A 27,109-nucleotide genomic window follows, 5' to 3' on the forward strand; every position below is an offset into this window, starting at 1 on the left:
TCCCCCTCTGATAGACAGACCTGGAGGGCTAATATTAAATTTTACAATTCAACATTAAAAAAAAGCCAGGAAAAACTTCTTTGGAGACAAGATCTCCAGATCCAACAACCAGATCAGTGCGCTGTTCAACATCTGGCGCTCCCTAACTATAAAAAAAGACCCGTCTTTGCTTCCGCCATCTCTATCAGCCGAGGCCCTTGCAAATTTCTTTAATGAAAAGATCACCACCCTAAGATGCTCCTTCCCCCCCTCAGTCTCCTACAATTCCCTGACCTCTACTGTTCCCAACTCTACCTTACCGGTATCCATTCCTGCAGATAGATCCTGGACCACCTTCGAGCTTGTCTCTGAACCGCAAGTCTCCAAACTCTGCCTCAAACTAAAAACTTGCAAGTGCATTTTGGATCCTTTCCCCTCCTACCTATTCGAGAATATCCCTGCACAGGCCATCGCTTCCCTCACCGAACTTATAAACTCTGCCCTAACATCAGGCCTTTTCTCCCCCGACATGGGACACATTTCACTGTCCCCTCTACTGAAAAAGGCCGACCTCGATCCCTCCATTCCATCAAATTACCGTCCTATAGCAAATATCCCTCTCCTAACCAAGCTACTAGAATCCATCATATCCACCCAACTCTCATCCTACCTAGAACGATTCTCTATCCTCCTACCCCACCAATTCGGCTTCAGACCCAACTTTAGCACCGAATCCCTCTTGGCCTCACTAATCTCTAAGGTGCAACAACTCCATTCTCGCAACAAATTTGCTGTTCTTCTTCAATTCGACCTCTCCGCAGCCTTCGATGTCGTTCACCACGACATCCTAATCTTCCAACTCTCCGAAATAGGCATAAGCTCCACAGTTCTGGATTGGTTCTCGAAATTCCTACGCTTCCGCTCCTACACCGTTAACACAAACGGTTCCTCATCCCCCGCCTGGAAGCCAAAATGTGGAGTCCCTCAAGGCTCACCCCTCTCCCCTATCCTTTTCAACATCTACATGTCCTCTCTGAAACTCCTTCATTTATCCCCACTAGAAACTCTCTACTCCTACGCCGATGACATCCTCATCCTCCTCGAAACCGATTCGAACCTCTCGAACCTCGCCGAGAACATCTCCACATGTATTACGAACCTCCAATCCTGGGCCCAATCTGTACAAATGAAACTGAATGAGTCCAAAACCAAACTACTTTGGCTCGGCCCAACCTTAGACCATTTACCCACCTCCATCCCTCTATCTTCCGGCCCCACTCTTCAGCTTGAGTTTTCAAGCAAAGTCCTTGGCATCATCTTAGATTCCTCTCTCTCCTTCAACGATCACCTCAACTCCCTAGTAAAAAAATGCTTCTTTAGCCTCCATATGTTGAGGAAAGTAAGATCCTGCTTTCATCATTCTCATTTCGCCATCCTCGTTCAATCCACCATTCTTTCTAGACTGGACTACTGCAACTCCATCTATATAAGCCTAACAAAGAAAAACCTCCATAGACTTCAGCTAATTCAAAACGCCGCGGCCAAGCTTATTTTCGCAAAAGGCAAGTTCGACCACGTTTCCCCACTCCTCTCCAAGCTTCACTGGCTCCCAGTTTACTCCAGAGTCCTCTATAAATGTGCCTGCATAGCCTTCAAGATTCTACATGGCGTCCTTCCTCCTGTTATCCCACTCTTCTGGAACTCCTCAAACCCGCTCTCGACTAGATCCTCCCAAAAACTGAAACTATCTTTCCCTTCTATAAAAGGTATATCCCGCGCAGGAAAACTTGGAACATCCCTCCCCTTTAGAACCACAGAACTCTGGAACAACCTTTCATCCCCGCTCAGAAATTCTAGCTCCTTCCAATCCTTCCGCAAACACTTGAAAACTTGGCTCTTTTCAAAAACCTAATCACCTCCCGTGCTCTAGTATCCTGTCCCCCTCTATCTCCTAAGTCCCTCTCCTATATCCTTTCCTTGTAGTTCCTTTCCTCTCAACCTCTGTAAACCGTGCCGAGCTCTGCGCACGCGGAGATGGTGCGGTATACAAACCTAAGGTTTAGTTTAGTTTAGTTTACAATATAGTTCTCCAGAACCAGCTTCAAAATGCATCATTTTCTTTTAGAATGAAACACAATATTTGATAAAGAGGTCATATTCCTGCTGTTAGTTTGTGGCTCAGCCTCCTGCTCCTCCATATTCTGCATTTCCTCCTGCTCAACATTTTCCTTCCTCTCACCAGAAGTAGAAAATGCATGCTTTGGGAAGTATCTCTTCCCTTCTCCTTCTCCCATTCTTTCCTCTCCTTGCAGTGCTCTCTTGTACAAGGGGCAGCTGAGAAGTTCTTCTCAGCCCAACCAAGAAGAGAATGATATGGAGTCATGAAACTTACAAGATATTCCGTACTTTTCTTGACACTTTTTGTTTCAGTGATCTGAAAGTGTCAAGAAAGTGTGGAATAACTTGTAAGTTTCATGGCTCCACATCATTCTCTTCTTGGATGGGCTGAGAACTTTTCCGTGGTCCCTCATATTGTGATACCATAATGCCTCATTCCACCAATGTCTAAGTACCAACCTCATCGGTGATGTTACAATGGCTTGGTTTCCCTATACTTATGCCCATTTACTAGATGCATTTGCCTCATTGAAACGAAAAGTGTCAAGAAAGGTGTGGAATAACTTGTAAGTTTCATGGCTCCATGTCATTTTCTTCCTGGCTGGACTGAGAACTTTTCAGGGGGCCTTCATATTTATTGGTCCTGGACTAGGTTATGTGGGATCTTCCTCCACTTCTTTGCCACACAAACCAAAACCCATCTGATTTAAGCAGTGTTTCTGAGATGATAGTCATAATTTGAATATTTTTTGTGTGACTTGTTGAAGCTTCTAAATAATAAATTTAAAACAAATCCAAGAAAATATTTCTTCTCTCTGTTACTCTGTTTACAGTCACAGAAGATCAAACGGTAGAAACATGTACTCACTCACCCTTGGAATAATGAATAAGAAATAGGCAAGTAATAGCCAAAAGGTGTGCAAGCCATGCAGATGTCTTCAACCACCTCTAATGGAGTCTAGTTTCTATCCTCATCACCTCCTCATATGTGGAGCTACTTTTTATATAAGTTTTCAAGCAAGGGGGAGTGGCCATGAGGAAAAGGTTATATGCGTGCAAATTAAATGCTGTTTTAGCATGCACACTAACATTTTAAACCTGTATTCTCTGAGAACTTTTTCTGTTAAGTTTTGGTACCAAAATTTCCTTCTCAGCATTTTAATTTTCTGTTCTTGATTTCTCAGTGGAGATTTTGAATGGGATAATTAAACCAAGCTGCCAAATTCATAATCACTGGCTGTCTACTCAGGTTGGACAAGTTATGTTGCAGGTTAATACGGGGTTATTGAATTATTGGATAAGAAACAAAGGGTCACTAGTCAAAATGATTTATACCTCATTCTTAATGTATTTAATTACCTGCTCTGGACTCTTTCAGTAAACCAAGCTAAGCATTGTAAAATAACGGCTGTGTTTCCTGTGATTTATTGTTGTATAGTATGAACCTATAATTTACTCCTTATCTTCTATCATTTTATTACTGTAACCCGTGTTTCCTATAATCTCTCATTATAAAATGCTCTGTTGGCTTGGCTGAAGGTGGTATATAAAGGCCTTCATTAAGCTTAAACAATTTATAAACACCTAAGAATAGAAGCCCCAATTATATAACAGCATATGGGTCTATATAATAAATGTAAGAACATTATGGGTCAGACTAAGGGCTCCTTTTACGAAGATGCACTAGGGGCTTAACGCATGGAATAGCGCGCGCTAAATTGCTGTGCGCGCTAGCCGCTACTGCCTCCTTTTGAATAGGCGGTAGATTTTCGGCTAGCGCACGCTAATCCGGGGCGTGCGATAAAAATGCTAGCGCACCTTCGTAAAAGGAGCCCTAAGGGTTCATTGAGGCCAGCATCCTACACCACACAGTGGATAACTAGGAAATAGCAAAATCTCTTATTTGGCCACCTAAAGGGTGATTATATAACTAGGCAGTCACAGATATACATCCTATCGCATACTTAAATGTACCGCTTTGTAAGGATCCTAAGTGCTGTTCTATAAGGGCATGAGTAAGTGCTGGGCAGCCCAATTATTTATTTATTTACGTATTTATCTAGGTGGTTTACAATCAAGTACTGAAACATTTTTTCCCATCTGTCCAGTGGGCTCCCAATCTAACGTACAAGCCATAGAAGTAGCAATTGACATATGCAGGACAGTGCTTTGCAAGTATCACCAGTATTTCAGAAAAGAATCTACTGATATGAGTCTGTTCTAAAATACAGGAGAAATGGATGCTTGAGCCAGGTGCATGCAGAATAAGCACCCATCTCAACAAACTAAACAAATGTAAGTACTTTGTTCTGTTTTGCTATGGATGTTTCTATGCACGTTGAAAATGAATAAATATATTTAAACATAAATCATACATTGAACGGTAGCAGAACGAGACTTGGGGGTGATCGTCAGTGAGGACAAGAAGGCTGCCAGTCAGGTGGAGCAGGCCTCATCCAAGGCAAGACAGATCATAGGTTGCATACGCATGGGTTTCGTCAGCTGTAAGCCAGAAGTCATTATGCCTTTGTATAGATTCATGGTGAGGCCCCACCTGGAACACTGTGTGCAATTCTGGAGGCCGCATTATCGCAAGGATGTGCTGAGACTGGAGTCGGTTCAGAGAATGGCCACCCGGATGGTCTCGGGACTTAAGGATCTCCCGTACGAAGAACGATTAGACAAACTACAGCTATACTCGCTCGAGGAGCGCAGAGAGAGGGGGGACATGATCGAGACGTTCAAGTATCTCACGGGCCACATCGAAGCGGAGGAAGATATCTTCTTTTTCAAGGGACCCACGGCAACAAGAGGGCATCCGTGGAAAATCAGGGGCGGGAAACTACGAGGTGACACAAGGAAATTCTTTTTCACTGAAAGGGTGGTTGATCGCTGGAATAGTCTTCCACTGCAGGTGATTGAGGCCAGCAGCGTGCCTGATTTTAAGGCCAAATGGGATTGGCACATGGGATCTATTCACAAGGCAAAGGTAAGGGAGGGTCATTAGGGTGGGCAGACTAGATGGGCCGTGGCCCTTATCTGCCGTCTGTTTCTATGATGTCAGAAAAATTCTAAAAGGCAATTATCAACTGCAATATATCTTAGCATAAGAAGCCTCCCTCCCCCCCCCCCCCCCCCCCCGTGAACTCCATTCGCTAGGTAAGTCCCTCTTATCTGTATCCTCCTCCAAAGCCAACTCTAGACTCTGTCCCTTCTTTCTTGCCACGCCGTATGCCTGGAACAGGCTGCCTGAATCAATATGTCATGCTCCGTCTCTAGCAGCATTCAAATCCAAGCTAAAAGCCCATCTTTTTAAAGCTACGTTCAACTCTTAACTCCCTCTATCAGAATTTCCCCAACCATGAGATGTCATGTCTGTCTGTCCAAATTAGATTGTAAGCTCTTCTGAGCAGGGACCATCTATTGTATGTTAAATATACAGCACTGCTTATGTCTTTCAGTGCTATAGAAATTATAAATAGTAGTAGTAGTAGCAGTGGCCGAGATCTGTCCTGGACTGAGTAGTATGTCAAGTTTGAATAAACCTAAACCCTTAACCATAAGTTACCCCACACTGTCACAGACGCTAGTTACCCTTGCCAGTTTGGTATTTGAGGGGATAAACACCACTGGGGCATTAAATGGGACTCCCCCCCCACCCCCAAGTCCCTTCAGTAGAGCACTGCTCAGTAACAGCTGTTTACTACATCCTAAATGTGCTTGATGGCAGGTGTAACTCTCAACATCAATCTTTTAGGACAGTGATGTTTAGCTCCCTTCTGAAATATGGAATAGATGTATATTTACCTACCACATCCTTGACTTGCCCAAAATGCATTCATACCATGCCTTCTTGCCACATGCACTTGGGTATGAGATATACATATCCTGGCTTTGTAAAATGGAGAATTATTACGTTTATGTAAGGAGGAGTATTAAACGCATACATGTTTGGAAACAGAATAAGCATATGTACTGTGTGCACACACTTACACATGTATGTGTCACCATGCCGCCTTAGTGCTATTCTGCATATACCATATGCGTGTTTTCAAGGAGGGCATACACAAGAGTAGAGCAGTGACGGGGCTTAAGAAAAGGCTCCTACTAGTGTGTGTAACTTACAGAATACTGTAAGTTATGTGGATATCCACAGCACTTAAATGCTCACACATACCAGCTCTATGTCTGCATAAGCATTAAAATCTATGGGGCTCATAATAATAATAATAAAAAAAAAGTCTAAAATGTGGCCTAAATGGGTACTTGGACAATCAAAAAGCCTGATCGTCCAAGTACCCATAACCAAAGCTGGTTTTAGACGTATCTAAAACCAGCTTAGGCCTTTCCCCTGCCTCTAAATGCATAGAGCAAAAAGAGGCGTTTTTAGAGGAGGGGAAAGGGTGGGAGGTGAGCGGGAGGTGGGCCAACCTACACCTAGGCGTACAGCAGGTATAACCAAACCTTTTGACAGGTTGCCTAGTCGGCACTTATACGTTTAGACTTAGACCAAGTCAAAACAGGTATAAGTGCTGAAAAAGGGCCCGCTGACCTGATGGCGGCTGGTGCGATCAGCTCAGCGGGCCATTAACCTACCTACCCCCCCACCGCAACTATCACAGCAGGAGTGATGGCTCATCTCCCCTGCCATGATGCGATCACCCCTCTACCCGAACTGCCGTGACCATCGGCAGGAGAGATGCCTAGTCTCTCCTGCCGCGGTTTGTGGCAGTTCGGGTAGAGGGATGATCACATTGCGGCAGGGGAGATACCCAATCTCTCCTGCTGCGATGCATCACACCCCCCCTTGACAAGATCAGGGCAAGAGGGAGCCCAAGCCGCAACAGCCCCCTCCCCCCGCCGATTATGATCGGGCCAGGAGGGAGCCCAAACCCTCCTGGCCAGGCGAACCCCCTACCTCCCGCTCCCACTAAAATATGGGCAGGAGGGATCCCAGGCCCAACTGCCCTCGATGCACCCCCCTCTCATGATCGCCCACGGAACCCCTGATCACTCCCCTCACCGACCCCTCGACTCCCCAATCCCCCTCCCTGTACCTGTAGAAGTTGGCCGGACAGACAGGTGCCAAGCCTATCCATCCAGCAGGCCAGCCATCCCTCGAATGGCTGGCCTTAGGGCCTAATTGGCCCAGGCGGCTCAAACCCCGCCCACAGGTGGGGCCTGAGGCACCTGGGCCAACCTGGATCAGCCCAGTAGCTTTAGGCCCCTCCTGTGGGTGGGGCCTTAGGCATATGGGCTGATCGTGGGAGAGGGTGCATCGAGGGCAGGAGGGCCTGGGCTGCCTCCTGGCCCGATCGTAATCGGTGGGCGGGGTCACGGCTCACCGAGGCAGGAGGGCTTGGCTTCCTCTTGCCCCGATCATTGTGGGGGGATCGTGGCTCGCCGGGGCAAGAGGGCTTGGGCTCCCTCCTGCCCCGAAGTTGTCGGTGGGGGGGGGGGGTATTCTGAAACCAGTGTTGTTTTTGACAGACACCAGTTACAGAATTCAGCTTTTAGGTGAAGGACTGGCTCCTCCTTCCCCTAAAAGCTCTTGTTTTGAGCGTTTGAGACTTAGGCTTTTTTTAGGTTGATGATATGGTGTAAGTTTAGACGTAGAGGTGGTCTGGGCGTCTGGGCTGAATGTAGAGGCAGGCCATTATAATAAAAACACCTCCTTTTGGATGTTTTTTTAAATCATGGACATTTTCCCTGCTTCTAATTTCAACGTTTAGGGCCTTAGGCTAAAAGGGGACTTTTTTTTAATATGCCCCTCCACATGTGTATATAATCAGCTATGCTAATATTCCATAAAGGAAGGTAAATGCCTACTTTCCTTTACTGAGTAGGCTTCTACCATGCACCTCTGGATGCATAATTCTAGGTGCTCTGTTATGAATTGCATCATGGGGTAGATGGAGGGGTTCAAAGATGCACCTAGAATTGCTGCTTGGAGGGAATATGGTGTTTTGTTTTTAATGTTTGTTAAAGTTGAGACTGCATGTCACACATGACGGGACATTTTCAAAAGTTCATTCAGAAGATAATTCATAATGTCCAAGTCAAGACAAGTGGAATTCCCATACTATTTTACAAGAGGCTCTGTAAACATAAAACTCTTGTAAAACAGGAGTAGGGATGCAAAGTCCGAAGAGAACAGGGATTTTAGAAAGCTGAACCTGGGGGAAAAAATATACTCCCGCTTCACACATAGAGATGGAATCAGCTTTCTAAAATAGCTGCTCCCTCAGCAAAGACGGCCCCTATCCTGATGCAATCATCTTGACACCAAGAACACCCTCCCCCATCTGATATGAAAGGCCAATCTGACACAAACAGCTCTCCTTTCAACAAGAACTGCTCCCACCCCCAAAACGACTATCCCCCCTTTCCAACACTAACAGCCTTCATCCCCGCAAAAGCAAATCCCCTGGCATGACCATTCCCCCCTTCTTAGGACTAACAGCCTTCTTCCCTACACGATCAGACTTCTCCTCCCTTTCCAAGGTTTGTCTCTGTCCAAAGTGAACTGCCTTTAACAACTTAGGCAAAACATACAAAAGAAACAGTTTCCTTCGTGCAACAGGGAAAACCCAAAATCAACATTGCTGCACCAACTTAGTCACAGATACTAACCTGTCAGGAACTGTGGCCACAGGTCCATGCACTCTTCCTCCTCAGGTTCAGGATAACAGAGTATGGGTAGCTTTCTTCTGCCAAAGTGTCTTCATCTGGACTTAGTTCCTCCATTTTCCAGTCACCTGTGTTATACCGGCTTTCCTCGAGCTGTTTCCTACTCCTCCCCCCTTCGCCTGGGAAGCTACCAGGACTAAAGGGTTCTCCCACCCTAACCCTCCGGTGAGTGGAATACCCCAGCCCTGAATTCCCGGGTGATCTTGGCGCAGGACTGAGCCGGGTATCGCTGAGCCTGGAGCAGAAACTGGTTCCTCCCCAGCATGGAAATGATTCGGTGCAAGGAGCTGTTGCTGCTTTGTCACCCTGGGAGGGAAGGATAGATTCCAGCATGGGAGGGATGCCTACACTGGATTCTAAGGAGGAAGGTGCAGTCAATTTTGATCAATGCGCTCCAGGCACCATAGAAAGAGAGGTGAGAGGTGCTTCAGGAGGTATTGCCATCAATTATGGGGAGTTGAAAAAAACAAATGGATAGACTACGGAACCGTCTTTTCCAAGGTAGAGCAACAGGGGGTATTGCTATTCAATTTAAATGGAAAGTTGGAGAAATACGATGAAAAGTTAAGTAAGATAGAAAAAGTGGAGTTGAAAATGGTTAGAGATCGAATGTATACCGCATGTGGATGGAGAAATTTGAAAATCAATTAAGGAAAAACAATTTAAGACTTCTAAATTTTCTGAAGTGTCCCATCATAGCCTCAGTTGAGATGGCCAGAAAACATTTTCGAGAGGTCTTAGCCATTCTGCCAGAAAATATACCTCCAATTGTGAGAGCCTACTATTTAAACATTAAGAGACCTCAAGGCGAATCTACTCTGGTAGATATGCCTGCATATAATGTGGTGGGAAAGAATTTATCTTCATATTTGGAAACTTCTCTTGAGGTAGTGACGGATAGAACAACCATGTTGCTTACTCTTGCCTTAGAAAGCGATAGGGAATTTATTCTTCAATTATATTTTCAGCATCTTAGTGATCAGTTTTTAGGCTCTAATGTTCAAATATTTCCAGATTTAGATCAGAAAACTCAGAGACATAGAAAAGAATTCTTGGCTTTGAGACCAAGAGTCCTTGCTCTGGTGGCTACATTTCTTGTTAAATTTCCTGCATTTATCTTACTGTAATAAGAATTTTCTTTTTTTTGAGTTTAGCAGTCTGTGGTGATATTCAGCAATGGTAATTGGTTAAGTGCTGTTGAATATCAGCAGATAGCCATGAACAAACAATTTAACTGGCCGGGAGCCATTTCTGGCCAATTAAATCACTTTGAATATTGCCCCCTCAGAGTATTTATTTCTAAAAGTTATCACCCACTTAACACCTAAGTGGTTCATAAAATAACATTCTTAATAAATTAAAGTGCATACACATAGGCCTGGATTCTCTAACTGGCACTGATTATTTAGGTGACGTTTTTAACTGAGATTCAAAGCGCCTACTGAAGGGCACAGAGAAAGTGGAGAGGGACATATTCTTCAAACTTTCTTCAAACTTTCAAAAACTACAAGAATGAGAGGCCATTTGGAAAAATTAAGAGGGGACAGATTCAGAATAGAGAGTTGCGTGGGGACAGAAATCCCACCCATCCCCGCCCGTCCCCGCCAGGATCCTCTCCGTCCCACCCATCCCCGCAAGGAATTACCTCCATCCCCGCCCGTCCCCATAAAAAGCAGCAATTACTTCTGACAGGATCATCAATTCCACAGTTTCTTTTGTGTTTGTGCTGCTGTTTTCCTTGTGGAATCTCTTTGGTGGAACCCTTTTTTGTTTTCTGTTCAGGTAATTAACTTATAAACCCCCTCTTTTACTAAGGCTGACATGTCCATTATATTATATGGATGAACCCTGCTTCCAAAGCCTTCCATCCCCGTGGGAGTCCCGTTGGCTAGAGGGGGGTCCCTGTGGGAGTCCCATGGGCCAGAGGGGGGTCCCCATGGGAGTCCCGTGGGTTGGGGGGGATTCCTGCGGGACCCGCGGGATTCCTGTGATCCCCGTTCCCATGCAGACCTCTAATTCAGAACCAATGCTAGGAAGTTCTTCTTCACCCAACGGGTGGTGGATACCTGGAATGCGCTTCCACAGGGTGTGATAGGAAGGGTGTAGTTCAAGAAGGGTATAGATAAAGAAGGGTATAGTTCAAGAAGGGTATAGATAAAGGGTTACTATACAGATCCTGGACCTGGTGGGCCCCCGCATGAGCGGACTGCTGGGCATGATGGACCTCTGGTCTGACACAGCAGAGGCACTTCTTATGTTCTTATGACTCATTAAAAAATTGGCACCAGAATCATGCCTCCATAGGCGCTTCAGGCTGCCTAACGCCACTGTGGGCATGGCTAAGACACCTAATGAGGAGCGACTCATATAATAGGTAGGCATCGAAAATGTAGGCCAGGAAAAACCTGGCCTACATTTCAGGCACCTACCTTTGCCAGAGTTGCAATTCTTTACCCGGTGTCGTTGTGTGATTGACACACGATCAGAGGCCGCTTTTAAGGCGGCCGCCGACAACAGCGCTGATTATAGAATCCAGGCCATAATAAAAGCAACAGAACAACTGACAGACAATACTCTGCAACCAGTTATCTCTGCCCCTGCCATAACAGTAAAAATCTACTCCAAGTAAAAATTCAAGCAAACGCCTTCAGTCTTTTGAAACCTGGACCACTCGCACAAAAGTGCCCGTCAAAGCATTCCACAGTGCTGGACTCGCAACAGAAAAGGTAGATTGTCTAGTACTGGCATAACGTATATCTAGGGTTACCCTAGGGCTCCAGAAAAAGGAGGACGGGTTGCGACATCCGGGTTTTCTTTCCGCCGAAATCAATGGAAGTAAGGAGGACAGCTTGAGACAGATTGAAAGCAATGAAAGTAAAACCCGGATGTCTCAGTCCATCCTCCTTTTTCTGGAGACATATGGTAACCCTACATATATCAGACTGTCCTCCCACATCCAGCAACATAGCATTTTCTGACCTCTGTGACCATCTAGGATGGTAAGCATGCAATACTGAGGCAAAATACCAGGGCATCCTTCTACACACTGCACTATGTATGAATATTTCCACATTAGAATGGCAAATCACCCTTTAGTGCATTATTGCAAAATGACAACCTTCTGCATTAAGATCATACCATTTCAAATCCGCAAATGTTGTGTGTTACCTGGCAATTACACTACCTGGTGGTTCAAAACCCTCACAATTAATTTGTCCTCATAAAGTCAAGCACATGCATAAAACTGTGGATATAAGAAAGCTTATTAGTTTATTTATACTGAGTACTAATCAATAATTTACACTTTATTCTACAGCCGCTTCCCATCCTTATTTATATTTATAGATCTCCCTCTTGTAAGAATTGCTATTCATGTTATTTCTCTTTCACACTTTTTTTTTTTAACCCACCATCAGCAGAAGTAAGTGGGAGGCGAGTCACACAGTGATGGGTCTCATGAATATGAAATCATAGCATAACTATGCTTTCAAAAACATTTCAGATTTCCTTTCTGCGCATAAATAAAACCAGCCTATATAATTTAGAGAAATATTTTGGGACCAATATCACTCTCTGCACTGTGAAGTGCCTTAGACGGGAGATTTTCACGCCTGTTCAACTTTGATTTTGTTTATTTATCCAAACTGGTTTTCTGAAACCCTATGTACCAACATTCGGGACCCCTGAGAAAGAAGTGTTTTTCGAAACACGGACTGTGTTGGGTCGGGTCCACATGAATATTAGGATCATCTTTTGGATATAAATATTGCAGCTTATGTACTCATTTTTTATATGATATATGTTTTTATGATTTTTGTTGATTTTATTGAATAAATTCCTGCACCCTGTACATTCCCCTGCAGTTTTGTTTTGGTTTTTTGCTTTGGATTTTCACTGCAGTTCTTGTTGGTTCTTTTTGTCTTATTATTAGAGGGAACAGGACCATTGCACAAATTGTTATTTCTGCTTAACAAAAGTGGATTATTCCAAGTGTTTGGTCAAAGTCATGAGCCTAATGAATGGCACTTGTCCATTGATGCGTCAAAGCTAAGTCTGAAGGCAGTGCTTTTGCATAACGGAAACATATACCCATCTATTTCTATTGGTCACGCTGTCCACATGAAGGAAACATGAAAATTTGCAGGTCCTCTTAGATCATATTAAGTACAGCGAGTACAAGTGGCAGATTTGTGCTGATCTGAAGGTCATCGCATTGTTACTTGGTCTGAAGTTGGGCTACACAAAGTACTGCTGTTTTATCTGTGAGTGGGATAGCCAAAACAGAGGATCCCATTACATCATTAAAGACTGACCAATTTGTAATAAATTGGATCATGCTGGAAGAAAAATGTAATTCACTATCCTCTTGTTGATACAAAACAAGTGCTACTGCCACCTCTTCATATAAAGCTAAGACTTATGAAGAACTTTGTTAAGGCTATGAACAAGGAAGGTGAAGGATTTCACTATTTACATGAAAATTTCCTTTCATAAGTGCTCAGAAGTTAAAGGAAGACATTTTTTGTGGGGCCACAAATAAGAGAATTGTTGAGAGACAGGCACTTTGATGAAGTCTTGCAAGGACATGCGAAAAGTGAATGTATAGCATTGAAGAATGTACTGTAATTGAGAATGTTCTGGGGAACAGGAAGGCACCAGACTATGTCCAAATGGTGGAGACAATGCTTAAAGCATTATGTGATCTCAAATGCAACATGTCACTAAAAATTCATTTTCTCCACTCACATCTGCATTTTTTCCTGGATAATCTTGGTAATGTTGGTGAGGAGCACGGGGAAAGATTTCACCAGGACATTGCTACAATGGAGAAACGATATCAGGGCAGATGGAATTCATCAATGCTGGCTGACTATTGTTGGACATTAACTAGAGATGCTCCTAATCTTGTTTATAAACGCACTTCAACAGCAAAACGATTCTAGAACATAATATTTTATAGGAACTCTTAAATCGGCGCAATGCGTTACATTATGATTTCTCATGCAATAAATATTTGCAATTTGCTCAAAAACTATATGTGATAGGAGAAAACTGAGGCTATTTTTATACATAGGTCAAATTCTATAAAGTAAATCTCATTTTCTTCTTGCCCCAGAAAAAAAGTTAAAATTTGTTGCGCAGTATATTCAGTGTAATTTAAACAGGAAGTAACAGTTCCTACCTGGTTAACTCATGCTGACTGGCTCCTCCCCAAATATTCAGTGCACTTAACCAGCTAGTACCAATGGGTATCTGCTCAGACCACCACAGCATTCTCTGGTTAGTTCTGGGGTGGTCTAGGACAGAGTCTGTGTGGAGTCAAGAGTTAAGCAATTAGCTGAGATTTTGGTCTGCTAACTGGGTAACTACTCGGATGAAGTTAAGACAGTAAAAAGACTGTCCTACCTTTATCTGGGTAGTTATCTGGTAATGGTCTAAATATTACCTGTACCTGGATAAGTTCTGGTCACCATTTAATCCCCAAATATTCAGTGCCAGTACTCAAGGCCTGGGGTAAATACTAAAGTGTAAAATGTCTGTGACTGACCACCATGAGCTGAGAATTGCCCTAATTATTTTCACTCATGAGCCAATCTTATGCTGTCTGAGCTTAATACATAACAGAGAAGGAAAGGAAACTGATCCCAAATTAAAGCTCAAATTCTTTCAGAAAAACACTGAACATTTATTCAGTCCCATCTGATCTCACATAATGTTGGCAAAGTATGCAAAACCAAACATCATCTAGCATTACAATTACTAAGGGACCATTTTCCTAATTGACATTAAGCTCTAATACATGGTTAGATTGAGAAAAAGAGACTACTGCAAAATACATTAAAGTGTTTAGGCTTTTTTACCTGTTTGCACATGCTAAATCATATGTTAGGTAGTTTTCAATAATATTTGGGGGGACAGGAGCATGCCATGTGTAGAGAATGGGTGTGGAAGTGTGAACTAGAAAGCGCATTCACATTAGCACACAGTGGTTTAGACAGAGTTAATGCAGGAGCCCTTACTGCCTCCTATTAGTAAGGGCTCCTGCATTAACGCTGGCTTTTACTAAACCACAGTAGAGCTTCTTTCCATGGGCCGGTGAGGTAAATGCTGTGACATTCATAGGAATTGAATGAGTGTTGGAGCATTTACCTTGCCGTTCCGTGGGAAAAAGCTCTACTACGGTTTAGTGAAAGGAGTATTAACCTTTTACAGGTACCACATACTAATATGAACATTAGCACACGATCTTAAATTAAAAAAATGGAAAATGTCCTAAATATGTGCCACATTACATTTGGGCTTGGCGCACACTACAATTCTGTGTTAAGCCACATTAAATCCGAAATTCAGCACAGTTCAGTAAAAGGGCCTCTAAATCTCACAAAAATTGGAAACAACTCAACAGATCAACTTAACAATCACTAGTTTCAAACCACAGGATCTTCTTCCTGAACTTAAAGTCCCTCTCAAGATTCTTTAAGACAATCTTATATCTAAAATGGTTTCCAATAGTATATCTCCAATTAGCTGAACAGGGCACTTCTTAAAGTCAACTTCACAACTCTTGTAGCCAATTGCACATTTCACTGGGTGCAGTTATTCTAATGAAGAACTAGAAGTTGTTATGGAAGAAGATGAGTTGGATTTAGTGGTGATCATGGAGAGGTGGTTCACAGGGAACCGTGACTGGGATGTATTTATACCAGGCTATAATCTGTTCAGGAAAGACAGGGTAGGAAGAAAAGGAGGGGGAGTAGCGTTATATGTTAAAGATCATATTAAAGCCACACAATTGCAGGATCTGCAGGGCACTGAATAGGCACTGTGGATCAACTTGGAAATAAGGAATGGTAAATATATTTACATTGGTGTGATATATAAGCCTCCTTCACAGACGGAAGAAGTGGACAGAAAGTGGACAGATTTAATAGTAGACATCCAGAATATATCTAAAAAAGGGAAAGTTTTACTAATAGGTGATTTTAACATTCTGGATGTTGATTGGGGTATCCCTATTGTGGGGTCTTCTAGAAGAAGGGAGATCCTGGATTCTCTACAAGGAGAATTGTTCCAGCAGTTGGTAATGGAACCAATGCGGGATGGGTACAGAGAGGGCTCATTCAAAAGTAAAGGTTCTAGACCAGGGGTGGGCAACGAGGGCCAGAATCCAGTCAAGTTTTTAGGATTTCCCCAATGAATATGGATGAGATCCATTTGCACTCAAGCTAATGAACTTAATTAACCCATACCTGCCTTGTGAGGGAAGCATGGGAAGATGGATGGGTTAAGGACTGGCTCAGTGGCAGACATCAGAGGGTGGTGGTTAACGGTACTCCCTCTGAAAAGTCGGAAGTGCACAGTGGAGTACCGCAGGGCTCGGTCCTGGGTCCAATCCTATTTAATATCTTCATACAAGATCTGCCTCAGGGACTTCGGGTAAAATTGCATTATTTGCCGTTGATACTAAATTATGCAACATAGTGGGCAGAGATACCATGCCCGACGCTATGACACAGGACATACTTTTTCTGGACCACTGATCTACTATTTGGCAGCTGAATTTTAATGTCAAGAAGTGTAAGGTTATGCACCTTGGTAGCAGAAACCCATGCAGAACCTACACTCTGAATGGTGAGACCTTAACCAGAATTATGGCAGAACGGGACCTGGGAATAATCATTAGTGAAGATATGAAGGCAGCCAATCAAGTAGAGAAAGCCTCATCCAAGGCTAGACAAATGCTGGGTTGCATCCGGAGAAGCTTTGTCAGCCGAAAGCCCGAGGTGGTAATGCCACTGTACAGGTTCATGGTGAGACCACATCTGGAATACTGTGTACAATTTTGGAGGCCACACTATCAGAAGGATGTGCTAAGAATGGAATCGGTTCAACGATTGGCCACCAAGATGGTCTCAGGGCTCAAGGATGTCCCTTATGAAGAACGACTAGGTAAGTTGCACCTTTACTCTCTCGAGGAATGCAGAGAGAGGGGTGACATGATAGAGACGTTCAAATACGTTACTGGCCGTATTGAGGTGGAAGAAGACATCTTCTTCCTTACAGGCCCTACGGCGACAAGAGGGCATCCGCTAAAAATCAGTGGCGGGAAATTCCATAGTGACACTAGGAAGTACTTCTTCACCGAAAGGGTGGTTGACCATTGGAATGATCTTCCACTTCAGGAAGTTGAGGCCAGTAACGTGACTGACTTTAAGAACAAATGGGATCAACACGTGAGTTCACTTCAAAGAACTTAGAGGGGAGGGTTATTTGAGTGGGCAGACTTGTTGGGCCGAAGGCCCTTTTCTGCTGTCATATTCTATGTTTCTATGTGATTGATGTTTGAATTGTTTTTGCAACTGTATGAAGAAACTGCATATTTTTGGTGTTACTTTTGAACTGTATATTATGAACACATTTCAGTGCCAAGGAAGGCATCTGTCTGGACCTTGTTTGATTGCACACCCTGAAAATGAAACAATAAAATATTTGCTTGTTTGCACAAGAGAGTGTCCTGCCTTTTCCATCTTAGGTAGCATTCCTTCCCAAGGCTACTCCTCTTTCCACTCGACTGTTCTGTGCTGAGGTTCAGGGCTTTACCTTTTGCTGAGCCTGCACCCTGCCACAAGATGTGCATACTGTGTGCGTATATATTTGAAGATACATTTTGGATTTGATTTTTGTAGTGTTATGCAATTAGCTGATTTATGCCTTTAAGCAGTATGTGATTAAATAAGTTCCACTACATAAATGTTAAGTCAATCAGGTTTCCTATTCCGTCTTTATCTATTCAGTTCAAGGTCGGATTACATTAGAAGAGATTGGGTCAGTTACCCTGGAAGTTACAATGGACAGATTGGCACGGATATTCAATACAATTGCTAGTAAAACTCCCTAGTTATGCTAATTGTTTATATCCATATTTAAACTAACATATGAATTGTACCTGCAATACTCTGTTGCCAAATTACACATTTATCTTGTCTTTCCTGTCCTGTACCATGCATCTACTGTAAATCTTGGTGCTTGTATTAAATGTTACCAAATTACATGCTGTTTCTCTTGTCTCTGACCTATAATGTGATGTACTCCTGTAACCTGTTCTGGGCGTTTTTGGAGGATAAATACAATTATTAATACAAGTAGGTCATAGTCACGTCATAGTTGTGCTGGCAAAAACTAGAGTTATATTATAGTAGTCTAGTCGAGATAGGATTAGGGATTGAACTAAAATTCAGAAAGACTGTTTCAAAAGTATTTTCTGATTGATCTTAGCTTTCTCATCATAAGGAAAGATTGTTTTAATATTGAATGTATGTAGCTCTTCATGGATAGTGGTTATCAATTTCTACTCTTAAGTTTCGGGATAACCAAATGTATTGAATTTAAGCCACTTTGTCTCATCTTCAATGCCTGGCATCTTCAACTGTCAAAATATCTGTATATGAAACTGGCCAGATATCAACCTAAAAGATATCTAAGATCATTAAATGACTGGTTTGAAATCTCTGGTCTGAGAGATATAAAACTACAGTCAACTAGAAAGAGAGCCAATCGAATCCAATAGTTATAAGTTCAAGTAGGTCATCATTATATCCCAGGAGATGCATTAGATATTTTAGAAATGGGCTTTTACAATTACCATTTCAGTTACTTCAGGGATGGCTCCCTGTCTTGGCACATAAATGCTTTTAAAAGTTTTCTGAACTCAATGTTTTCTGAACCCAATGTTTGAGATCTGAGAATGGTATGAATTTGAATTTGGAGGGTAAGATGCTAGTCTCTTATGTTAAGATTGGGGCAAAAATGCTGTCTGTAGCAGGTGCCAAGCTTTGGAATATGCTTCCTGGTATTCTGCAATTTTGTGATGGGAGACTGAATTTTAAGAAAATGTTGAAAACACAATTATTTGTTAATGCCTTCACGTGCTAATGTTATTTGATGCTGAAGCCTTACAATCCTGTAATTGTTTTTATGGGATTTTGTCTTTCCATCTTGTTGGATGAATTTGAAAAAAGGTTTTAATAATGCTACTATTAGTTTATATTTTATTGTGTTTGTTCTGTCGAAACATGTTTTAGTATTTTTAATATGTATGCATGTAATTTTGTAAACTACGTGGAAGGGCATAATTGAAAGGAATGTTTAAGTCCGTTTTTGTCTAAGTCACAAGTCATCCAAAGTAAAAAACAGCTTAAGACACATTTTCAAAAAAAAGTCCAAAATATTTTTTTGGCGAAAATCTTCTAACTATACGTCCAACCGTCTGATCGTCCAAGGTGCTAAATCGTCCATCTTTATACCACATTTTCATCCAAATATTTGTCCAAGTCAAAAACACCTAGAATAAACCCTGTTGGACCTAGGAGGGGTTAGCAAAATGATGGACTGGACACACAGACATGGCACCTGAATAGTGGGGTACCTTACAGGGCACTGCTATGAACCACAAAAAGGGTGCCACATTATAATCTCACTACAGCTCCCATATAGGTCATGGTGAGCCCCCCCAAACACCCCCATAATATCCTAGACCCACCTATCTGCCACCCCAATAGCCCTTAGGGCTGCAGTGCAAAAGGGTTTTGGGTTTTTCGGGGGAGTGCACATGTTGCACCATGAATGCAGTGCTTACAGTGGCTTATGGGCCTGGGTCCTGCTCTCCATGGGTCCTTAACCCACCCCCAAGATAACTTAAGATGCCTCTGTGCAGCTCAATTAGGCTTTCCTGTGCCAGGCTGCCAAGTGCTGATGTTCTGGAGACAGATATTTAAAATTGTGATTACAATTTTTATGATGGGGAGTCGGTGAGCATTGGGGTAGTGTGTGTGGGTTCTGTACTTTGTGTCTGAAGTGCTTATCTGGTCACTTTAGGTTGCTTTTTGTGACTTAGACCATGTTTTAAATGGCCTAAGTCACAATGTCCTAGTTCCGTCTAGGCTGTGTTGTAAAACTTTCGGTTATACATTGAGTACAACTAAGTCTAGTACGGCCCACGTCCCGCCAAAATTCTGCCCTCAACACTCCTCCTGAAACGCCCTGTTTAGCTCTGGTCATTCAGCGGCACTGGAAAGGCCTAGGTTGTGTGTAAACACGTCCAAAACCCGTTTCGATTATCGGCATTTGGACATTTTTCGTTTATGATCGTCCAAGTGACGACTTAGGCCGGTTTTTAGACGTTTTTCACTTTCAATTATGAGCCCCATAGTTTTTATGCGGTATATAAATTTTTAAATAAAGAAATAAATAAGATAGTGGTCGCAAGATCTTAGTCTAAGTGGTAGTTGGTTCCAGCATTTTGCTAATTGATATGGATAAGATCATTTGCCTGGTAGACTTTATATTGTTGCATACTGGGAATTTTAAATAGAAAAGATTTCTGGTGGAATATCTGTTGAAGGCACCCTGGAGTAGGATAGTCAAATCTGTTAGGTAGTTGGAAGCATACCTGTCAGGATCTTAAAGGCAGTGATACCTATCATATTTACTTGAATATAACTGAGATTTTTGGGCCAAACAGTCCCAAAAATAGGGGTTTATATTTGGGTCAGTGCCCACCCACCCCCTTCCAGGACCTGTTGTAGGCCTCTACCAGTTCTGCCATTAAGACCTGGTGGTCCAGCAGTGAGCTGGGACAGGAAGGATTTCTCCCACCTCCTGTCCTGGCAATCTCTAACAACACTCACTTCCCTCCCACCTCACTGTTTAGTAAAAAAAAAAAACATACTTTTAAAATCATGGTGGTCTAGCGGTAAGCAGGGACAGGAGCAATCTTCCTATGCTTCTGCCCTGTGCAGAGCCACTATCTGAATGGCTGCTATGAGTTCTCACAGCAATCTCGCAAGCTTCCATGGTCTCGCCAGAACTTGCAGCAGCCATTGAGATAATGGCTCTGCATGGGGCAGGTACATAGGAAGATTATGCCTTGCCTGGTTCACCACTGGACCACCAGGGATTTTAAAGGTACACTTTTTACTAATTGGGAAGGCAGGAGGGTAGTGAGAGTTGTTAGAGTCGACCAGGACAGAAGGTGGGAGGGATCATTCCTGTCCCAGTCAACCATTAGACCACCATTGCTTACAGCAGGCCCACTGGAGGCCTGCAAGGCATCAGGAGAAAGGGGAAACAAGGTATAAAGTCTAGAATGGCAGTGAGGGGATGGGGGATAGCGTGCAGAGCCTGGCAGGGTAGGGAAAGAGGGGAGCTGGTTGCAGAGTCTGGCAGGACAAGGTTGCCTTGGTTTTTATCTGGGTCACTTTATATTTGAGTGTATATAGTAAATTAAACTTGATCCTTGCGGTTATGTATTAGGACTGATTTCTATAGTCCTTTTATGAGTCTTACTGATGCATTTTGAACTAGTTGTAGACGCAAAAGTAATGTTTTAGAGCAAAAACTAGAGTTACATTAAAGTAGTCTAGTTGAGATAGGATTAGGGATTGCATAGGCAAAATGTTTATTCATGCGAGATCTATGTTGGCTCCCAAGTATTGTATATGTGAAACTTAATTTTTAAAAAAAGTCTGAAAACTGAAAAAAAAGCTGTGCTCATGGCCATGCCCCCTTTTCAGTTGTGTGCCATAAGATTTGTGTGTGAATTTTTATAAAATAACACTTATCAAGATGTGCGCACAGATCCAAAATGCTCCCAATTAATGTCAATAATTGATCTTTAACACCCAATTATTGGCTCAGTAAGTACAAAAACTCCCCACATTTTAGTGAAAGGGCACCACAGGGAATAAGTGAGTATTTCCTCATTCAGTAGCATTGAGCATATACTCTTCGGCACTCAAGGAGCAATAGTCACAGGACTGTCACTGCAAGGATTCAGAGTAACATCTTTTCTGAGTAATCCATGATACCAGCCGGTTTGGCATCACAATGTTGTATTTATTCTTCAATTAAATACTTAAGCATTTGGTTTAACAAATTTGTTAACAAGAGGTTCCAGATTGGCAACTAAAGGGGATTGTTATGAAGATTTCCTGGGAGGATTGAACAGTCCCTCTACTCTATACACAAAGGAGAACAACACGTAGATTGGTATTATTTCATTCTGTTTTAGTCACCTATTTTGGCAAGCACTAGGTGGCGTGCAAGGCTAATAAAAATATATTATAATACACTTCTCCCTCCGTATTCGCGGTTTCAGCAATCACGGTTTCGATTATTCGCGGTTTTTAGCTTGCTGGCTCCTGCCCCCAAATTACATCAGCTTTCATAGAGAAATCGCTGATTCCAAGCGTTTACAGAGAAAATCGCTGATTCCCAGCACTTTCTTCACCGTGTTTTGCCTCTTCAACAGGAACAGGCCAGGTCTCCCACCATGTTATTCGTGGTTTCACCATATTCACGATGGTTTTTAATAGAAAACAGCGAATAACATATGAAAATAATACATTAATAATACAATAATAATACATTAATAATACATAATGATTAGTTTGTATAATTTTGTCTTATTTGTATTTGTATTTGTCACCCTAGTTTTTTTATTGTACATTTCAATTATGTAATACGCATTGGAATATTTGATATTGCGTAAAATCAAAATTTAATAAACTTGAAACTTGAAAATGTTATTCACTGTTTTTCTGTATTCGTTGGTCTGTAAATCCTCTATCACAACGAATACGGAGGGAGAAGTGTACATAAAATGACATGACAGCAAACACCATAAAATGGCATACATAAAAAAGATAAAATGTAGCACAGAGTTCATTATTACTGGTATCTCATTACAGCAGAATTCAATTAAAAGCATAGCTTTCTAATCAACATATGCAGTACAGGATTGGAGGCGTACCCTAGTATTTACAATACTATGCTGACAACCAGCAAAGCCACCAGTGGTGTAGCAAGGGTGAGAGACACCCGGGGTGGTGGTGCCCCTCTCCCGCCCTCGTCTCTGCTCCCCTGCTCCTGCCGCATGCGCCCCCTTCCCTCGTACTGCCAGTTGAAGTTGTTGCTCATGGCAGTCAACATCATGCTCCTTGTGACCTCATCGGCTCTCACTCTGATGTCACATCCTATGCGTGGCACCTAGAAGTGACATCAGTGGGAGAGCCGACGGGGGTCGCAAAGAGCACGTTATTGACCACCGCAAACAACAACTTCAACTGGAGGTATGGGGAAGGGAAGGGGAGGAATGGGAAGAGGTGGGGAGGCGGAGGGGTGTCGGTGTGCCCAACAGCATGGCGCCCAGGATGTATCGCCCCCCTTGCCCCCTTACTATGCCACTGAAAGCCACATTTAAATTCCACAGTTGGTCTTTGTGGTTTTAGGCAAGTCATTTAAACTCCATTTAACCCTTAGGTGCAAACTTAGGGACTCTTACAAAGCTGCAGTAAACACTAACACATGCTTATCACAGCGAAAACTAGCATGCCATGGGGTATGCTGAAGTGTCCTGTGGTAATTTCAGAGTGGGTACATGCTACCCATACACTACAAATTAAACTATTTTTTAATGCAGGAGTATGTCTGGGGAGTGGAGAGTGGGTGTGTTCTGTGCTAGTCAGTAGAGAATGACACGGTGACAAAATTCATCACCGTTCCCGTCTCCGCGGATAACCACGGGAAATAATCCCATGTCATTTTCTAGTGTCTATTTCAACCTCAGTCCTTCTACACCAGCATTCTTCAAAGCAAAACTTGCGGGTCAGTGGTTGTGCCCAATTATACTTTGATTCTTCCCTCTCTCCTTAAAGAATGACATGAAGATGATTTCCCGCGGTTATCCGCAGGGACGGGAACGGTGATGAATTTTGTCACTATGTCATTCTCTACTAGTCAATGTAGTTTCATTGCCACATGATAACCGATTAACACATGTACTATCACAAGCTGTCATGGGAGGTCAAGGTCATAGCAGTCATATTGAAGGAGCTGCTGCTAGGGGCAGGAGCAAGTGGAATTCACTCCTGCTTTCATCACCACCCACTGAACCACCAATAAGAGGATGAGCCTATGGAACTTAGTTGCACCTGCAGGGAACAAGAAAATTGTGATGAAATGAATGAGCAGGTGCAGCTCAACCCTGACGCAGACTCCCCACTTCCCAGTAAAAACAAAAAGCCAGTTGGTGGACTGAGGCCGAGGGATACCCACTCCCTCCTGCCATCAAACCCCTGCTCCCAGCAGGAGGGATGCTGCCACCCCCCAAACTCCCAAAATCCCGATATCCGCAAAGCTGAAACCCCCTGATACCTCCCCCAAGGCTTTCCACCCCCGCACCCCTAACTCTACCCCTATCCCTATACCTTTTAGTTGAAAGTTTGGCCAGAGGGATGCTCACACCCTCCGGGCAGCAGGCCCGCCACTCCAAAATGGCAGGCCTCCCCTTCCGTGCATTCTGGGTTGCACCAGGAAGGGGCCTAAGGGTCTGATTAGCTCAGATGATTCCCATAGGAAGGGCCTTAGGCACCTGGGCCAACCAGAGTCTTAGGCCTTGTTCCCAGTGCATCCTGGGTGTTGTGGGGGGTAGAGTTAAGGTGTGGGGTAGGGGGCCTATAGCATGGGGGTTCAGTTTTGTGGGGTATTGGGGATTTAGGGAATTTGGGGTGGGTGGGTTGCAGGAGGGAGTTTGGAGGTAACTCTCCTGCCCGGTATATTGCAAGGGAACAGAGGTTTGGGGGCAGGAGAGAGTGGGCATCTGTCCTGCCGACCGACTTTGTGGGGGAGGTTTCACTGCCGCTCAGCTGATCTCAGCAGAGGGACTACCTTGCCACAATCAGCTGATAGCAAGGAATCCCTTAGTGATTCTCTAGCCAGTGCCTGTGACATAGGTGCCGGTTAGAGAATTGGGAATTTTAGATAGAGTTAGGCGACTGTCCCTTAGGGCAGACACAATTCTGTATAGGATGCCAGTATGTGATTCTCAGCTGCTTCTTAGGTGGCTACTAAGACCAGCATCCTATACAGAATCTCCCCCCTTGTATTTATTGTACACATTGTGTTGGGGAGCAGGCCGGATGGCCTGTCAGACCCCTATGTTCCCGTCCTAGGTATCAGGCCAAGCAAAACCTAGAGTAGTCCAACAGAACTGGAGGGCAATATTAAAAAGAACTCAGACACTGAATCTAGTTCAGATATTCATACTATGTTTATTTTGCCTGGTTTGGAGTGCACCAGGTATATCTCTGAGTCCATCAAAATCTATAACTGGGCTCCACATAAACATCCAAGCACAAAAGTCTTCTCAGTGAAAATAATCCAAATGCAGCAGTATCCTTAGCAAAAAATTAGGCTCCTTCCTGGATCGGTGGAATGAATGCTGCTTCTATTTAGATTTTTGCCAGGTACTGTACTTCTGACTTGGACTGGCCTCCATGAAGACGGGATACTGGACTAGATGGACCATTAGTCTGACCCAATGAGTCTATTCTTATGTTCTTATGCTATACTCACTACCACCTCTGAGCCGCCTACTTTTTTTGGCAGTGGTCAGAAGTGATTTTCAGAGGCACTGCCCACTTTAGTGACACTGAATGTCAGGGGGTATGCGGTGACAGGTGATTTAAGTGGGCACGAGGCTTTCTTACCCTTTTAAATCACTTTGATTATTGACCTGAAGGTTGTGTACTGAAGTGTCATGGTGTTCAACACTTAAAATAGTGCAATGCAAATTGATCTATAATAGCAAGTGTCCATTATGACAAAAAGTAGGAAATTCAGCAATTTTACCCAAATGGTAAAAATAGCCTTAGTATGAAGGAAAGATCCACTAAGGCAACTTTTTATTGCTGTTTGGTAAAAGGCCCCTTCGAGTGTAAACCAAGTATACCTCAGTGTAGCTCACATTGAGCTACTATTGAAAATGAGCTAAATTCAAATAAATAAAGGAAGCATGTCTTAGTACCTCTAATGTCTTTAGATACTGAATTCTAAGCAAAGGGTCCACAGTACAAAATGGCAAATTGTCAAGTGCCTATATATTTTACATCAGTTAATCCTGAAACAGATAAATAAACCTGAGAACTGGTAAATATTGCAGCTGTCAATTTTTCAACTATGGGCTCCTTTTACAAAGGCACGCTAGCGGTTTAACACGCATAATAACGCGCGCTACACCGCCGGACACGCCAGACGCTACCGCCTCCTCCTGAGCAGGCGGTAGTTTTTGGCCCGCGCGGGTTTAGCGTGTGATGAAAAGTCGCATGCGTTAACCCCGCTAGCGCGCCTTTGTAAAAGGAACCCTAAGATGCACAAACAATTACTGTATTCTACATGCTGTGACCCATTTTATTCTTATGGGCTTCTTAGCATTTAAGCCCTTATTCTATAAAAGACGCCTACAGTTAGGCGTCTAGATCGGTGAGCCTAGCTGATCTAAGCGCCCACGTTTGTTTTGGTTTTTTAATTGGCACTAATAATTGAAAGCGTCATTAATAAACAATGTAAAAATTAATTAGCTGGTAGGCGCATAGCACGGTAGACACCTATCACCTCAATTGCAGGCATCTACACCGAGGCACCTACTGGAAAGTACAGTAGGTGTGGATCTGGAATAGAGTTTGTATGTGGACTGACTTAGGTGTTGGTATATTAAGCCAAGGAAACCCTGGCTCAATTTATTTAATTATTTATTTTAGTATTTATATACCACTTACACCCCCCCCTCCTTTTACAAAGCCGAAGCACGGTTTTTAGTGCCAGCCGCGGTGTGGTAAAAGCTCTGACATGCTAGTGTGGTTTTGTTAAAGGGGTTGGGGAGTTTATAACCTAAGTGGTTTACATTCAGGTACTCAAGTAATTTTCCCTGTCTGTCCTGGTGGGCTCACAATCTATCGAATGTACCATTGTCTAAGTTGATTTATGTGCCACCAGGCGCAATTCTCAAAACGACTGATTGATATGTGCTAGGTGCCATTTTTCTAGGCATCTACCAAGTTAGGCCCTGTTTATAGTCTGTCCCTTAGTGCATGCTAATTGTTACCACATCTTAGTAAAAAAAAAAAAAACCATGTTGCTAGAATTTAAAGGGGCCTTAAAGACTATCTTTAATGCTTTAACATTAAATCTAAACTGTATTGACAGCCAATATAGCAAATACCAGACCACTATGGTCTTGTAGCTTTAAACTTGTCTGTAATCTAATCTAATTTAATCAGGAGTCTTATATTCTGCTATTTTTCAATTCAGATTCAGAGCAGATTAAAACAAGAACCCTACATTAAGAGGAGCACATATACTTAAAAATATTGCACAAAGAGATAAAATATCAAGAATAACATTTATCAAAAAAGTAGGTCTTTAAAACTTTATGAAAAATATTATACAAAGTCAGGCTTCTTATTTCTATGAAGACTCTTCAACA

General features: G+C 43.0%; 1 protein-coding gene across 7 annotated transcripts in view; it reads right to left on the reverse strand.

Annotated features, from left to right (window-relative positions):
- Nucleotides 1-27,109, reverse strand: part of DLGAP1 (DLG associated protein 1) — a 759,376-nt gene that overhangs the window by 621,163 nt on the left and 111,104 nt on the right. The gene's annotated exons all lie outside the window — the stretch shown is intronic.

The sequence above is a fragment of the Geotrypetes seraphini genome, chromosome 2 (genome assembly GCF_902459505.1).
Source record: "Geotrypetes seraphini chromosome 2, aGeoSer1.1, whole genome shotgun sequence".
Classification (NCBI taxonomy): domain Eukaryota; kingdom Metazoa; phylum Chordata; class Amphibia; order Gymnophiona; family Dermophiidae; genus Geotrypetes; species Geotrypetes seraphini.